Genomic DNA, 17157 nt, shown 5'->3' with positions numbered 1-17157 from the left:
CATGTTTTGTTACATTGCATACATTCAGTTAGTTTTGAATGTAGATAGATAGATATTGATTCCACTGTATTAATCTTAATGAAACGATGAGTGATGCCTCTATACAATCAAAATTAATTTTACACAGATGGATATGTTTATGGCACCATTTAAAACTCATTCCACATAAATAAAAATAGTCTCACATCACACTTGTCTAGAGTGTCGTCGGTGTAATAAAAAATCTTTTGTCATCACAATTAAATTGTCTGTGAAGGCGATTTTTGAAAGTACTCCTTTTTCTGCAATGTCTTTTCAGAATGAGTTTGCAAATGAAATTTCAGTTCTGCTCGATATGTGAAACTCTTCTCACACTGAAGACACGTGAAAGGCTTCTCTCCAGTGTGAGATCTTATGTGCGTCTTAAGGCTTTGTTTAACAGTGAAACTCTTTCCACACTGAGGGCAGGTGAAAGGCTTCTCTCCAGCGTGAACTTTCACGTGAACATTAAGGTTTGATTTGTTTGAGCAAGTTTTTCCACAATGATGACACATAAAAGGGTTTTCTCCAGTGTGAGTTTTTACATGATTCTTAAGGTGATTGCTGTCTTTGAAACTCATTCCACACTGATGACAAATAAAACAATTCCCTCTTGAGTGAATCCTCCTGTGGGAATTAAGGGCGACTCTTTGTCTGAAACTCTTTCCACACTGATCACAAGTGAAAGGCCTCTCTCCAGTGTGAATCCTCATATGGGATTTAATTGTTGCTATATGTGAAAAACACTTTCCACATTGAGGGCATGTGAAAGGCTTCTCTCCAGTGTGAATTCTCATATGGATTTTAAGGCTTGCTTTTCTAATGAAAAATTTTCCACACTCTTGGCAGGTGAAAAGGTTCTCTCCAGTGTGAACTCTCATGTGGGCTTTAAGTCTGTATTTTTGAGTGAAACTTTTTTCACACTGTTGGCAGGTGAAAGGGTCCTCTACAGTGTGAACTCTCTTATGTTTATTAAGGTTTCCTTTTTCAGCAAAACTTTTTCCACACTGTTGGCAGGAGAAAGGCTTCTCTCCAGTGTGAATTCTCATGTGGACTTTTAGGTTTACATGTTGATTGAAACTCTTTCCACATTCTTGGCAGATGAAATTACTTCTAGCTCTCGACTTTTGTGAGGAAGTATTTTCAGTCTGTGAGCAACTAAAAGATTTTTTTCCAGTTATGAAATTAGGATTTTGATACTGATCTTTCTCTTCCTTTTCATTCAGTTCTTGACTCTCTTCATTCAGGGCCATCAGGTCTAGGGTGAAAAAAGACAAATTAACCTGTTTAATGGCTAAAAGCAACAGACATCAAATCATTTAGACATTTAAAGCATTAAAACCAACACAAAGCAACCAAACCTACAACATGTATGCTAAATCCTATACCAACTAAGCTACCAGAAGAGGCGTTATCTGAAATCTCAGAACGACTTTATATACACATATACCTCTGAATCAAATAAAATCGTATCATGTCATGTTTTGAGGTACAGATAAATACTGAATCGCTGGCTATTAGAATCAATGTTGGATTGTATCGTGTGATTTACACCTCTAAATTTAATCTATGCCCCCCTTGGCGCCGGCCCTGTGCTTATGTCACAGTTAAAGCAGTTCCTGTTTCCCCTAAAATGTTTTTAAAAAGTTTTTTTGTGCTCAATGTAATTTATTTGATATATATATGATGTTAAGTTCTACATTGCATTGTGGATACTGTATCTGGATCTGTAATTTGAGTGAAAATAACAAATCATTCAAATATAAATAAGAGTTTTAGTGCAAACAAGCCATTAGATTGCAATATAATATAACCAATATAATAATAACTAACACCGCATGCTTGCTAGATAGCCATGGAAGAAAGCATTTGACGTAATCTTCTTTTGCAGAACCCTAAACCGAGTGCAACATTGGGAGACTTTGATTCTTGGGTCATAAACAACATACTTTGCTGGCGGAATTTTTTTTTTTTTTTTGACTCAAAAGAGCATCTAAAAGAAGTCCATTTACTTTTCTTTCTTTTTTCTTTTAAAGTTGATAAAGAATTGATAAATGTTTGATAAATGAGATCTCTGATTGTAGTCATTTTATTCCTTAAAGTCATTTATACATTATTTTGTTATACAGTATCTGTACGAACCCTGGTTTGAGCTAAATTCTGCAGTTCCTGCATTTGAGGAACCCTGTTCAACCATTGATGGTTACCAAACAGAAAAGATTGGATTCTAAAGTTAGAATCTTTCCAGACTAAAATTTGTAGGCCAAAACCTGGAAATGAGTTACCATTTTAGCACTTCCGTTTCCATCTTACCAAAGTTAATGGGTTTTTGTTTATATGGCTGAAAAAAGGTGTGGTAACACAAGCTCAAGATATCTTAACGTTTTATTCTACAACATAAAATACATCAGTATTACCCTGGAAAAGTTGTTGGCAACTTAGTGATGGTTAAAGTCGTTGGACCGTGGTGTAGTTCGTTTATAGCCAAGCTTTAGCTTTTTACTTCTGGCGACTGCATTTAGGCTTCAAGTTTCATAAAAGTTGTGTTCATCTGTGATAATTATCTTAATGGACAAAATGTGCAAGTATCATAAACTTTTGTTGATCACAGAGCTTGTTTTTAGCGATAATCCAAAAGCCTATAGAAAAATCCCATTGGCTTTTTGTCGAGGGAACCAGTGTGATGCAAACTGCCGGTTGGCCTACAAATTTACCTTTTACCTGCACCACTCTATAGAGCTAATTAAACCACACACCACTGACCATTTATCTGCTCTGCCCAGAAGTTTCATGCGATTACTTTTCCTGTTGTTTTTAGGTTTTCGTCATGGTAACAGTTCAGTAGTAGTATTCAGATATTTTAGTCAGGTATCGTATCAAAGTCAGAATTTTGGTATCGTAGCAACATTTGCATAATTGCATATGTATAATATGCATAATTTTATGTTATTATTATTTATGTTATAAATTAATGGTTTTCATTAAAGTAAATGTTTAAAGTCACACAAATAATAATTTTGTTTAGGCTGCTACCATATTTTTCCAACTTGAATGAGTGAATTTATGTTTCCAACTTGGAGTAAGCTTCTCAGGTGCACTTGAAGCAAGGTGTTTAGCTGGTCATGTGATCTCAACATGCCTCAACATCTTGCAAAAATATTATTAATTCCTGCAGAGCTGGACATTTTAATGAGGATCAAATGACTGAGTTCCGCTTTGAGAATGAAACCAACCTGTGTGTTCCTCTGTATCTTCTTGTTTCACTCTGAATGTATCTTCAATCTTCCTTTCTTCACTCTTCTCTTTAATAATCACCATCATTGTTTGTTCCTCAGTATCTTCTTGTTTCACTCTAAATCTTTCTTCAATCTTCATGTCTTCACTCTCCTCTTTAATAAACGCCATCTTTATAGTGTGTCACGTGGACCTCAGTCACTTCACAAGAATTTTTTGTTGGTGTGTTTTGAACAATCTGTCATGATTAAGATGAGAATAAACAACAGAAAGAAAAATAAATCCAAACGAAATCTCTGGGTGTGTCTCAATCAGCACTAGTTCAGTGCATTGGTAAGCAGGAAAAACACATGCTAACAAGTCCTTCAAATTATTAAAAGAACACAAATTATAGACACTATGGTGTTATGATTTATAATAGCCACTTAATGGTGTTAAATCATGTTTCATAGATTACACGTTAATCAAAACATTTGCTAATTGTGTTTGTGTTCTTGTTGCATTTCTGTTTTGACCAGCAGGTCTCGTCTGCATGCGGCGATTCGAATCACTGAATCATTTTGCGTAGTAATTGATTCAGTTGACTCCTGAGTTTCAAAAAGATCCGTTTCTCCATCTCTACTTGCCAGTGACCGAATTCGTGTTCATGATCATTCATTCGTATTCATTCACTATATAAGGGGCGAAACGAGACGCACCTTTTTCTGTTTCTCACGTGTGGATGCGCTATAATCACGAAACAATAACGTTCATGTTAAATAACGCATTATAATTTTACATTCAATAATTAAACATTAGTTTAAAAATGTTACACTATAAAACTATCTGAACGGTTTGCATTTATTTAAACACTTTAAATACAAACCTTTCTCCAGCCGAATCAGACGCAGGAGCGCGGCGCAGCTTTGTGACGTCACATCACCCCTCCAAAATAAAAGTCCTGTTCACACGCTAAACTCACATATGTGTATAGGAAATTCACATACAAATAATACAACGTATATCAGAGGCATTTGGAGTTGAATTATTGGTGAAATATATATTTAAATGCATGTTGGTTGATATAATGTGCTGAGAATAACTACCAATTAAAAAGCCTTTGAACCCCATATATGAGATTCTGTCTAAATGGCTAAACACTAGTGTTTGTGTGCAGAAATCATTTATAGCCTACAGGTGATCAGGAACTTTTTTCAATAACAAACTAATTTTTGTTCAAAGCAATTTTTTAAGAACTTATTTTTTTTTTTTTTTACTATTTTACAGTAAACAAGGATTACAATTAAACCTTTATTAGGCCACAGACAAAAAACAAACAAACAAACAAAAATACATATTCACCAAACAATAGGTAACAGTTTGCAATTTAAATGTTAATTTAAGGTCTGCCATCACAATGCAGTAATTTCCATACACATAGTTGATCACAATTTGTTGGCTTCTGCTTGTCCACTAGCCTTTTGAGGATTGATGATCACAGGTTATCTATAGCAGGGTTTCCCAACCACGATCCACATTCTAGTTTTCTGTCACTAATCTGTTGTCATGGACATTCATTTAACGAGAGCATACCTGCCTGCATTAGTTCATTATCATTGTGTATTTAAGGTTCTCTTTGTTCTCTGATCATTTACTTACGGCTGAAGACGTATTGCTGTTTTTTTCTTTCCCTGTGTGTGGGGATGTATTCAGATTCGTGATCTGTAAATTTAGTATATTATTTCGCTTGCTTCTTTCGTAAAGTGTCCTCATTTTTACTTTTGTCCCTATAGTGTTTCCACCTGTTTATAGTGTTCATTTAGTTTCTTTATTGTGGCAGTTTAGTGAAAATATTGTATATACTTCATAGGAGTTATGTGCAACTTCTGTATTCACATTTCGCGTTTAGATATTTAAATAGAATGAAACGCCAATAATAAAGTGAACTAGGTAGTTTAGCTGATTACCTTAAAAGTCCACAGATATCAGTGTCAGTTCATACTGCTGTCAACACTTTCTCTGACAAGTGGATGCCATGAGACCAGGGTTCCGGTTTGGTCATGAAATGTTTGACATATACCCTATACCAGGGGTTCTCAAAGTCTACATTCAAAGGTCCAAATCTGAATTTTCATCAATGACAAAGGTCCGGAACTATTGGTTATTACAAAACTTATTTTTAATAAACATGTATAACAAATCAACATTCATTTTATGAAAAAATAAGGTGCCTTTTGCATTCAAAATACATGAATTGCAATACATGAAGTGCAAAAGTGTCAAAATAATTCATTTAATTGTCTGGATTTTTCTTAACAAAACACCACAAAAGTAACATGGTGCAAAATACAGAGCAGTCTAATGTGAGAAATGGCACTGTCTGTCTCCCATCAGCTGCCGAAACCGTGGCACGAAAGGTGTGGTTGCTAGACGGAGACACTGGCCTAAATGTTCATTAGTCAAGCTGCTGCGGTGTGAGTTCTTTACAGCATTCATTGCTGAGAATGCAGACTCACACCGATAGGTTGACCCAAACATGGTAAGAACACAGATGGCTACTTTCTGTAGATTGGGGAAATGTTCAGCTGTGACCATTTTAGTCCAAAAGGTAACAGTGTCGCAGTCCACTTCTTGCAAAGCCACATTTTCCTGCAAGTCAATGAGTTCAGTCTGCAGAGATGCCATGCTTGCCCACGGGAAGATGCTCTTGATTTCTTTTGAAAACTCCTCAACATTCTTGACTAGAAATGGAGATGGAATGCAGAGCAGCACTTGTCTGCCTGCATTGAAGCCCTCAAAGCGCATCCTGAAATTTTCAGCTAGCTTCTCCAAAAAGGAAAGATGGTGACGATGGTGATTGCCATTAGTCTGCTGGAGAAGAGTTGGAAAGTGGATATGTGGCCCTGTGATGTCACTCTTAAAGATCTCCAGCCGCCTTTCAAAAGAGCGTACTGCTGCCATCAGATCACACACTGTGTTGCCTTGGCCCTGGAGCTTCAGATTTAGTTCATTTAGATGAGATGTTATGTCCACTAAAAAGGCCACAACCTCCATAGTGTCATTATCCCTCAGAAAATCCAAGTAATGGCTGGCTTTGACATTCTTCTGCTGGGACAAAAACATCTCCAAATCTTTCCTGATGGCCCAAAACCTTTCCAAGACTCTTCCCTTACTCAGCCACCTAACATTGTTATGGAGGAGTAAGTCGTCATAAGCAGCATTTACCTGATAAGAGAAAGAAAGAAAAATACAAATAAATAAATAAATAATTTTTTTGTGTTGCATAAATATTCATAAAGTGAACACAAACACCTTTGCAAATGCTGTAAATGTAATTGGTTAAAGTCTGTTGTAAGTAGATTTTGATGACAACCTTTAATAGTTCCAAATGCATATAATTACATTTTCTCCTACATTTTATTTACAATTAAAAATAAATAAAAAACATTTGTGACATAAGGGTTGACTTATCATCAGTCAGTGGGGAGATTTTCAGCATTTCCTGCATTAATTATGCCTTAGTTACACATTGATTAAAATTGTTAAAGATGTAAATGCTTTTGCTGTGAAGCAATATTTTTATATTTGGCCAGTCTCTGACTCTCTCTCTCTCTCTCTCTCTCTCTCTCTCTCTCTCTCTCTCTCTCTCTCTCTCTCTCTCTCTCTGTGTGTGTGTGTGTGTGTGTGTGTGTGTGTGTAGGTGTGTGTGTGTGTGTGTGTGTGTGTGTGTGTGTGTGTGTGTGTGTGTGTGTGTGTGAGTGTGATTGAGTGAGTGAGTGAGTGAGTGACACTTAATAAACCCCCATTGACCCACACACACACAAAAACACAGTAGAAGTATATAAAGTCAAATAAATTCTCACCTCAGTCAGGAATGCCCGCAGAAGACGGTGCTGAAGGGCAGAGGATGCTCTCAGGTAGTTCACAAGCTTCATAATAGTTTCCATGACGTCTGAATATTCTTTTCCCAGGCTAGCACACAGCACAGACTGGTGTATTATACAGTGGTACGTCAGCAGGTCGGAGTGCTGCTCTTTCAGACGTTGAACAGCTCCCTTCTCCTTCCCTATCATGGCTGGAGCACCATCAGTAGTGATGGACACAATATGCTTGACATCAATTCCCCGTTCATTAAGCATCTGCATGATAGCTTCATATATGTCCTCTCCTCTAGTGTGACAGAGTGGAGTAAGGCCCAGTATGTCTTCACAGAATGTCCCCTTTGCCTTGCTGAAATATCTGACAAACACACATAGCTGGGCTTGGTCTGTGCTATCTGTTGACTCATCCACCGCAAGTGAAAGGCAGGGTGCATCTTTGATATCATCAGTTAACTGCTTTACTAAGTCATGGGCAAGTACCTCTATCCTCCTGGTTGAAGTGTCATTGGACAATGGAATTTTCTTAAATTTCTCTGACATCTCCTGTCTCTCCTTTCCCTCAAACAAAGCATCTGCGATCTCCACTAAACACTCCTTAACTATCTCTGCATCAGTGAATGGCTTCTTGTTTTTGCCTAGTACCCAGGCCACTCGGAAAGACGCTTCTGTAGCTCTCTCTTGCTGTGTCACAGCTCTCACAAGTAACTTATTTGTTGATTCATATGAAGACTTTAGCTGTCGTAGTTTTCCTGTCCGTAGCTCTGTATTTTGAGGATATTGCCGCTCAAAATGACCGTGTTTTGTTTCATAATGCCGTTTGACATTTCCACTCTTCACAACTCCAACTGTCTCGTTACAAATCAAACAGAATGGCTTCGTGCTGGATTGGGGCAAAATGAACGCATACCTCTCTGTCCAATCATCTTTAAAAACTCTATTTTCTTGGTCAACTTTTCTTTTCTTGGACAATGACATCCTCCACACCTATACAAACGCTTACTGCGGTGAAGTGTTGCGTCGCGCGGCTCGCGCCCGATTACGTCAAAAGTATACATTCACTGGATGTCATGGCAACTGAATCACGGAGGAAAACTTTAAATATCTCGCCTTCGCTTTAATTTCGGGCCATCTCCAAAAAGACATAAAACACTAAACAAATGATTTTGACATGCGTTTATCAAAGTAGGAAATCCAGACTTTTAATCACACAATTAAGGCGGGTCCGGATTGAATTCCCTCCGGGTCCGGATCCGGACTTTGAGAAGTGCTGCCCTATACTGACGCAGTAGGGGTTGGGTGCCATCTTTTCTCTTGTGTTTGATTTAGCCAAGGAGTTAGATGACACCACTGTTTTTTTTTTTTGTTTTTTTTTTTTTTTACAAGGTTTATTTAGTTGTAATTGAGTTTATTCAGTGGCCGTTTTGTATTGTTTCTGCCTTGCCCAACCTTGAAGACTTTTCTTTATTTTTTATGAAACTGAAAGAAAAAGAAATGCTACAGAATGCAGTTTCCCTTTTTTCACCAGCAGAACAAAATGTATAGCCTAAAACATTTAACTTGCAATATTGTTACATCCAAGGTTCACCCTTAATTGGACATATTCAAGACGTACCCCCGGGATTGGCGGATGTGGAGTGGAGCGTCCTTTGAAATATGCTGTGGTGGTGACGTGGAAGAAGTGATTTTGTTGGCGTGTTGTACTGAGAGTGTTACAGTGGTGTTTTTTGTGATCAGTGATCTGTAAATTTTGTATATTCTTTCACTTGCTAATAATAATAATAATTTAAGCATATTCTTCACATTCTTTCAGCTTAAATTCAAATCAACTCAAACTCAACTTCAAATCAAATTTCATGCATAACCCTTTCAATTCTTCTCAAAATATCTTGCATTGGGTGTCTTTGCCAAACTCTTTTGGAAAAATAATATACTATGGTATTTCATGACACTTGCCACTAGATGGTCTTATAGCTCTATATAGAGTAAATTAGCCGTTTCCCATGGGTCCTAAAGTCAGTTCACTTCAGTATGCATTTAGATGCACATGTAGACATTATAAAATAATTTTTTTGGTAAAGTTTTAGCATTTTTAGTTAGAAATTTGAGCATTTTCTATGTGTCCAGAAGCATTTCTCGCATTCCATTCATTCCTATGGGGGTCAAATTGAACTGCAAGGGAAGGATTTGTTACTGTTTTAAATTTCAACCACAAAACTCTTCTAAGTCCTTTTTTTTTCTGTGTGTATTCATAGTTCAATAAAAAAAAGAAAAAAGAAAAAAAAGAATGAATTTCGTCCCAAAATGACCCAAGGGAGGGATGAGTCAAGTCAAGTCACATTTATTTATATAGCGCTTTTTACAATACAGTTTGTTTTAAAGCAGCTTTACAGAGATAACAGGAAAATAATGGTCGTGTCTAGGTGTAGGTCCACCATCTGATCTGGATACGGCCTGGATCCGGCTGATTACAGTGAACCTCGGAATAAGCAGAAAGACTAATATTAGCGTAGATTCCATTCTTCTTATGATGTAACGAGTACATAGCGTGTTATAGGAAGTGTTCCCTGTTCCGGCTGACCTAATGTATGCAGCCTAATAATCATTTAACTAATCTGAATAATAGGAATGTATAATTTTCTGTGTATGCCAAGTTAAAGAGATGTGTTTTTAGTCTAGATTTAAACTGACAGAGTGTGTCTACTTCCCAGACAATGTTAGGAAGACTGTTCCAGAGTTTAGGTGCTAAATAGGAAAAGGATCTACCGCCAGCAGTCGATTTTTGATATTCTAGGTATTATCAATTGGCCAGAGTTTTGAGATCGCAATAGACGTGACGGTCTATGAGGGTTAAATGCAGTTGCCAAAAAGAAGAGTGATGTTTCTGGAACTGGATGAGGGCCACCACCAGCACCCTTTACACCTGCAGAGGAGCTGGCCTTGGAGCTGAACAAGGGGAGGCCAATCATTGAGGGAATAGAAGGGGGAACATCTTCTGAATCCATGCCACCTAATACTGATATACAGTATCTTTTTGCATATTCTTGACCAACTCTTTGCTCTAACATGTTTTGTGTCATAGTGATGGTAAATTCTGCGTGCTTGTTGGAGCCACCAGACATCTTGTTGAACCCTATGAGAATATGAGACTTTAAAGCACTGATTTACTGTCAATGTTAAGTGGTGATCATTAAAGTCCCCCTGTAGTCAATAATTGTAACCCTTATTTCTTCATCAAAATGACATATTTAAACGTATTTTTCCTTGAATAAAAGTTATTCATGCCAGTTTGAATGTAGCCTAACTCTACACCTTTGCCTCATTTAGTATACGCGGCTCCATGAATATGTAAATGAGCTCCGCCTCCACTCACAGCAGCTCAGAGATACACTCGTTGACGATCACACGTTGACGTGATCGGTTACAAGGTAGTTTGTGACGTCGGAAACACCAGCAATTTCAAAACCTGTTTTTTAGACTGTCTTTGGTTCACTGACGTTTTAAGGAGAAAATACTCAGCAATGGTGTTGACTTATGAATTTGTACATGGTTTGTCTTAAAGCATGTTAAAACACCACATAGACATATAAACAACATTAAAAGCTTGATTTTCACCACAGGAGGACTTTAACCACAGTTTGATTGTTGGTTTCAGGAGGGCACAAGCTACCTTGGCATTTTCCATGGACTGGTCGACCAGCGTCACTAGACGAGGTCAGGCATGAAAACAGGTCAGGGGTAAAAAAGGTGAGAAGGATGCGGCAGCAAAAAATCCAATCCAATCCAATCAACAATATCAATATATATGTACACCCCCCCCCCCCAAAAAAAAAAAAAAAATTAATGAGTGAGTAGGAACGAGAGAGAGTTAACAGATGAAAGTACAAAACTTAAATTTCAAATAGAATTGAACTATACTCCACAGTGATGAATCCCCCCCAAAAAGCTGTAAGCTGCATTGGCATGGCAATACCAGTATTTCTCACAGGATTTTTGGATCACTGTGGTGAGTGGACCTCTGTCCCTCTAGGGGGGTTTGGGGGCATCCCCCCCCCCCCCCACATAAGAAAATTGTGTGCTTTTTAATATTAAATTCATCAATCTGGTGCAAATTAAACAAAGACAAATTCAAAACTCTTTTAGTTACAGTGTCTGTCTACATTATTACTACATAATAATAGTTATAATATTAATCCCATGATAGTAATAGCCATGTATTGTAAAACAAATGCACTGAAAAATAAAGGAAACTTTCATAATTAGTTTTGTACTAATTTCTATACTTGAAAGAGTATATTTCTATACTTCACATTAAAGATGTGATTGGGCTAGCCCAGTGTCGATCAAGAAAAGAACCAATGGGCCGCTGATCTACGTGTTTTATGGGCCATTAAGACAAAAAACAAAACAAAAAAGTATGAGATGTATTGGCCCAAAAAGCACGTCGGCCCACCGGGAATCTCCCGGTAGTCCCGATGGCATTAGCCTATATGCCTGGACGTCACACAAAACAAAATCCTACCTGTAGCCTTTCACCATCCACTTATTTAGCTGCTGTCGCATCAATTGACACGCCATCTCCTATCCCCTCTTTCTTTTACTATGTTTAGCCCCCGACAGCTTTTTTGCGTTATCCATCTTTTTCGACGACAACTCACTACTCGTTCCTGCTTGCGCAGCGCTCACGGCGCCCGCTCGCGATATTATCCCGCCCTCTTCTATGTCAAAATAATGACATTGGCAACATCGCTGTCTGTATCTGACAGGACAGCTAACATTGTAAGCTAACTTACCTCTTTGGTAACTTGGTAAGCAAGTAGGGCTTGCTTTCCGACGTGCGGTTCTTTGTTCGGCAGTGTGTCCAGTTGTCAGACTCGTGGTGTAAAAGACTTTGAAAACAATTCTGCCCTACTCTGACTCAGAAAAGACTTTGAAAACAATTCTGACTTTGAAAACGTCTTTGAAAACAATTCTGCCCTTCTCTGACTCGGAAAAGACTTTGAAAACAATTCTGTGTTTGAAAACAAAACATATTGTGCAAGAATGTTTCTTTGAGTTAATCCCTATCTTAGATGCAACAGCTGACTCGATTGCCAGTGTGATTTTAAAGAGGCTGAACAGTCTTTTCACTGATGATGACAAAGCTAAACTCATCGCGCAAGCATACGATGGGTCCAGTGTGATAAAAGGAGAGTGGGCTGGTGTGCAGCAAAAGGTGCGTGAACATTATGAAAATGCCCATTATGTGCATTACTTTGCACACCAAATGAATTTCTTCATGTAGCAAGCTACTTCTCAAATTCCAGCAGTGAGAGCTTTCTTTTCTGATCTGGAAGGCATTACCAGCTTTTTTACCCAATCACCAAAACACACTACAATTATCGACCAGATTGTTGCATGAAGAGAGCCTTGGAACTTAAATAGCAGAATCGTGAACACTGTATATGATAACCTAGATAGAGTGTACACTCATAAAGTTTCAGATCTATTGTGACTGCCAACTCATTTGATAGTACCACCACGAGGGAGGCATCTGGCTTCCTAAGGATGCTGCAGGATGAAGACTTCCGTTTCTTTCAAGCAGCTGCAGAAGGAGGACATTGTTGCAGTCTTCATCAAACAAGCCTTCCAGAACTTCACAATGAAAGCGCAGTCCATAAGGTAATATCATATAATATTGTTTATACTTTCTCAATACAGAACCATGTCATACAGAAAATCACAACATTTGTTGGACGTGATACTTATGTTATGATAAGGAGCAATTTTTCTACCGAATTTTAATACGTCTGCCATCGAGGCATTTTACCGAGGAATTTTACATTTCATTGGGGTAAACAAACTTAAGAATTAAAGCAATTCTATGAACTTTGAACACCAACTTTTTTTTTTACTTATAACACAGAATATTTCTCAGCCTTTATTGTCCCTAAACAACACTCTTCTGTTTTTAAATGTAAGATTGTCATCTAGAGTTTGGCGCCACACACTCATTGACATCAGGCTGAAAAACACACTGAACCACAATGGAACTTTGTGGGATACTGCAAAGTCTGCAACTGCAGCAGAACATGAAAATCAGAAAAACCTGAAGGTGATGAGCCTCCTCATTTTTCCTCATGGACCTGTGAAAACGCCCTCTCACTGTCACCTCATCGACAACTACATTCGAAACTATTCCAATGCAATGTTTTGGTAAAAGTAGTAGTAGCCTTTTATTGTCACTTAGTCACAATTACCAGCGAAATTAGCCATCAACCTGTCCATGCAAACATACATACAATATGACAAGGGGGTAGACAGAACAGGAAGACAGAGAATTTAGAAAAAAAAAATACAGCATAACATGAGGAGAAGTGAGGAGAAAAAAAGGCAACCCCCAGACTATGCTCCTGTAGGAGTACAGTTTGGGAACAGTAAAAAAAAAAGGGGTGATTGTATATCTGTATATATGTAAGAGTTCGTGTATTTGTAGGCCTGGAGAGTCGCTACGCCTGGCATCCTAATCTAGGTGCCTCAGTCCGCAGGATGTCATAGCGATACACAGCAATTGCCATGGAGTCAACCTTGGTCAGGTCCCAGACAGAGTCAACAATCAGCAGGTGTCTGTGGGGAGTGGGGGAAGGAATGCAAGAGCGTCTCGCTGCAGTGCTCTTCTGGGGGAGGTGTTGTTCCAGCAGCAGCCAAGGCCAAGGCCAGTGCTGGTTAAGGGGGGCCGAAAGCAGATAAGATTGGGGTTGTTTGGTCTTGGTACGAGTAGCCGCATTCCAATTTACACAGCTCCTGGTCCATTTTGGTCTCCGAAACGATCCATTTGCCTTTGCAAAGCTGTGAGCTTCTCCATGATGTTATCCATATTGTGGTTCATAGTCACAGTCTGAGTGCTGACAGCTCTGCCCACTGCTTCAATCATGACGGGCAGCCTTGTGGGGCTTTGGACAGCTGTCACCGTCTTCTTAATTCCTTGATAAACCAGGGCAATGCCTAATCCAAACAGCAGAAAACCTGTTATCATGGTTCAGAATAGGTAGATATCTTCAATGTCCTCTAGACTAGACGAGATGAGAGCAGCAAAGCAGGGGAGATAAGGGAGAGGAGGGGAAGAAAATGCGACCGCCTTCGTTGAGAGCCAAAGAGAAAGGCTCTTTGGATTTAAAAGGGCACAACATTAACCATGAATGCGTTACAGATTTTTATCTAACAATACACAATCTATAGCTAAGTAATAATATCAGTAATAAACATGATTGCAACAAGAGTTTGCAGGTCTGTATTACAGTAAATTAATCAAGAATATGGACTTTCACTGCAGAAGAGAAAGCTAACAACTACCGTTATCCTAACTCCTCCGCTAACGTAAGTTGGGCGGGACAGTACAAAATGCTTACCTTCATACGCAAACAGGTACTGCTCAATGAAGAATTTGTATCCTTTGTCAAGTTTGGAACGTGTGTTAAGTGAAAATTTGTCTGCAAGTCGATGTACATCATCCAGATGTATTTCTGGCAGGTGTTGAAGGGACTGAGTAAACTCCATAGCATTCCACTATGCTGGCGGCGGAAGTAACCATACACTGCTTTGAGTCAGAATGGAAGTTGCGTGACGTCATGTGAAAAGGGCCTATTCTAAATTAATGTAAATGCTGCGTGACTTCTACATGTTTTAATGGGTGCGCTCGCTGAAAATTTGAGCCGCATCTGAACTGAGCGGATGGCGTTACCATGGAAACGGGGCAGCAGCTCAACTGATAAGCTGCAAAACTCCGTCTCTCACTGTTGTTTTAACTACTTTCAGGTAAGTTTAGCCCCTAAAATTACACAACTAGTACATACAAAAGTTTCTGACACTTTATTTAATGTAAATGAATAGTTTTCACGTGACGTCACTCAATCAAGCAAACATTTAGCCTACAATTTATCTATGACTAAAATCTTGCACATATATGTAGGCCTAGAGGGAAAACTCCAGTGTATACTTCACATTTTGGACAACCATTGTTTTTTTACATTTACATTTTTTTTTTTTTTTTTTTTCTCACTTTAGATGCTGGAGAAAAAAACAGCCAGGCTAAAGCATTCAAAGTGGAAACTTCTGTCGTGGCTCAACAATCCTTGCGAGCCATGGCTAATTCTTTCACTTAAATAATTCATGATTGGCGCCCACTTGCCTGTAGCCCAAGCTCACATTTCAATCATTAATTTCAAGATTCGAATGTTGGTCGTGTCTAAATCAGTAACTGAATATACGAACTGTGATTTTTTTTTAGTACGAAAGCTTTAGAGAATCAAGATTTGTTAGTTAATAACGTTGCGTTCGTGTGCCTAGTGAATCACCAAAATGCTGCTTAAAGGAGACATATCATGTTCCTTTTTACATATAAATCATACATTTGTAGTCTATATAAAGCGGAACTGCAATGCTTGGGTCTGAATTCCTCATTATTATAGCTCCACAGGCCCCTTTTCTACCCTTTTTCTGAGGTGCGTCTCAATCAACCCGTTTTGGTGCGGTCTCTTTAAATACAACTGAGACACTTCATACCCCGCCCCTCTACAGGTTGCAGAGGTTCAACTCCACCCCGTTCAGCCATTTTTGTAGTTTGATAGCAGAGATACGATTATCTAGCGGCACAGAAACTTTTTATTCACACGTTATTAACAAAATGTCAACAACGGAAGACTTGTCCATCCAGCCTTACATGTTCGAGCCAGAGTCAGAGCCGGAGCGAGATGAAAATGAAGACGACGAATCTGCAGAACAACGTCTTCATATGGATGTATCGCAATGGTGTGTTACTGTTTTTACACATGAAACTTTGGTCTTCCGACCTTTTACCACCGTGTCGATTTATTTTGATTAATATGTGCGAGGGAGAAAGAGCAAGACAGCGTCTAGTTTGGAGACGGTGATGTCTTGTTTACACGTTCGTCTGGCTCTGAAGAGAGAGAGAGTGAGCGCGCGTGCGACCGGGTCTCTCTCTCTGCTCGTTCTTTCAGTTAAACATGCGTCCTGACACAAGCGCGGCAGTTCATCTACATTAGACGGTGTAATGAAGTGTGTGGGTTACTACATCCAACAACCGAACATTTTAACTTACCCTCTCGTAACTTCTGCATCCTTTAGCTTGGACTACAAAATTGCAGTGAGAAATAGAAATGGCGGATTGCTCGAAGTGTTGGGCCGGGAGTCAATATCCTTATTTGGCAGTTCCGCTGCAAATACTGTGACGTATTAGTTCACAAAACGTCATAGATAACAGAAAAATCGGAACAGGTTGAAAAATATGACCAAAACAGAATATAAAGATATCAACGAAGCACCTGAAGAGAATAATTTCATATTTTCTGTACTTCTAAACACTCCAAATATACAACAAAATGCATTTAAGGGCTAAAAAAGTGGATTTAGCATGATATGTCCCCTTTAATCTAGCAATTTTTTTTATTCTTCTTTGACAGACCCAAATTGGACATGTACACTTTTATATGTTGTTTCACAAATTAATTGTTTCACTAAGGTGATAACTGGTATTAGACACAAACAACTGATTTAATTGCAAGGAGACATTTTAATTGTTTATTAATAAGTGTTTTCTGTCAGTGTCGGAGGCAAAGATGAAGTTGACTATGCTGACTGGTGATCTTCGCAGTTGTGAACCCGCCAGAGAGAAATGCACATTTCATACGGATTACATAAGCAGAGAGCAGTCTGTTTTCTTTCGTTTTGAATTGTTCTTTTTAAAAGTAGACATTTCAATATAGATATATTTCTCAGGTCTGTGAGGCAAGTATGCTACCTTATAAGCAGAGTTTCAGTTCATTTATGAGACGAGCTCATGTTCAGGCGCCGGCGCCTCCGTTGTCCTGATTATCTCTTGTCTGCTGTATTTACTAATTATTTATTAAATTCAGGTAATTGGTTGATGAAACATTGATTTAAATTAAGATACAATTCATACAAAACGAAATTCACTTTAAAGGTTTCGGTTTCATTTTGCGTACAGCATTGTATTTTTACTTTTATATTTTTGTTCATATATCAATACTTT

The 17157-nt window shown here is 38.4% G+C and overlaps 2 long non-coding RNA genes across 2 annotated transcripts in view; one reads left to right on the top strand and one right to left on the bottom strand.

The window, feature by feature from the left end:
* The window catches only part of LOC308690179, a 1067189-nt gene that overhangs the window by 860754 nt on the left and 189278 nt on the right, over positions 1-17157 (top strand). The window lies entirely within an intron of this gene.
* LOC308689498 lies at positions 109-4185 on the bottom strand. Its single transcript, XR_014030011.1, has 3 exons — positions 4118-4185; positions 3252-3490; positions 109-1276 (listed from the first exon to the last, which is right to left on the bottom strand). It is a non-coding gene; the product is annotated as an uncharacterized lncRNA (long non-coding RNA).

This window comes from Scardinius erythrophthalmus (genome assembly GCF_964197995.2).
Source record: "Scardinius erythrophthalmus genome assembly, chromosome: 4".
Classification (NCBI taxonomy): domain Eukaryota; kingdom Metazoa; phylum Chordata; class Actinopteri; order Cypriniformes; family Leuciscidae; genus Scardinius; species Scardinius erythrophthalmus.
Note: the sequence above shows the minus strand (reverse complement) of the source record. Positions and strands in the feature narration are given on the sequence as shown.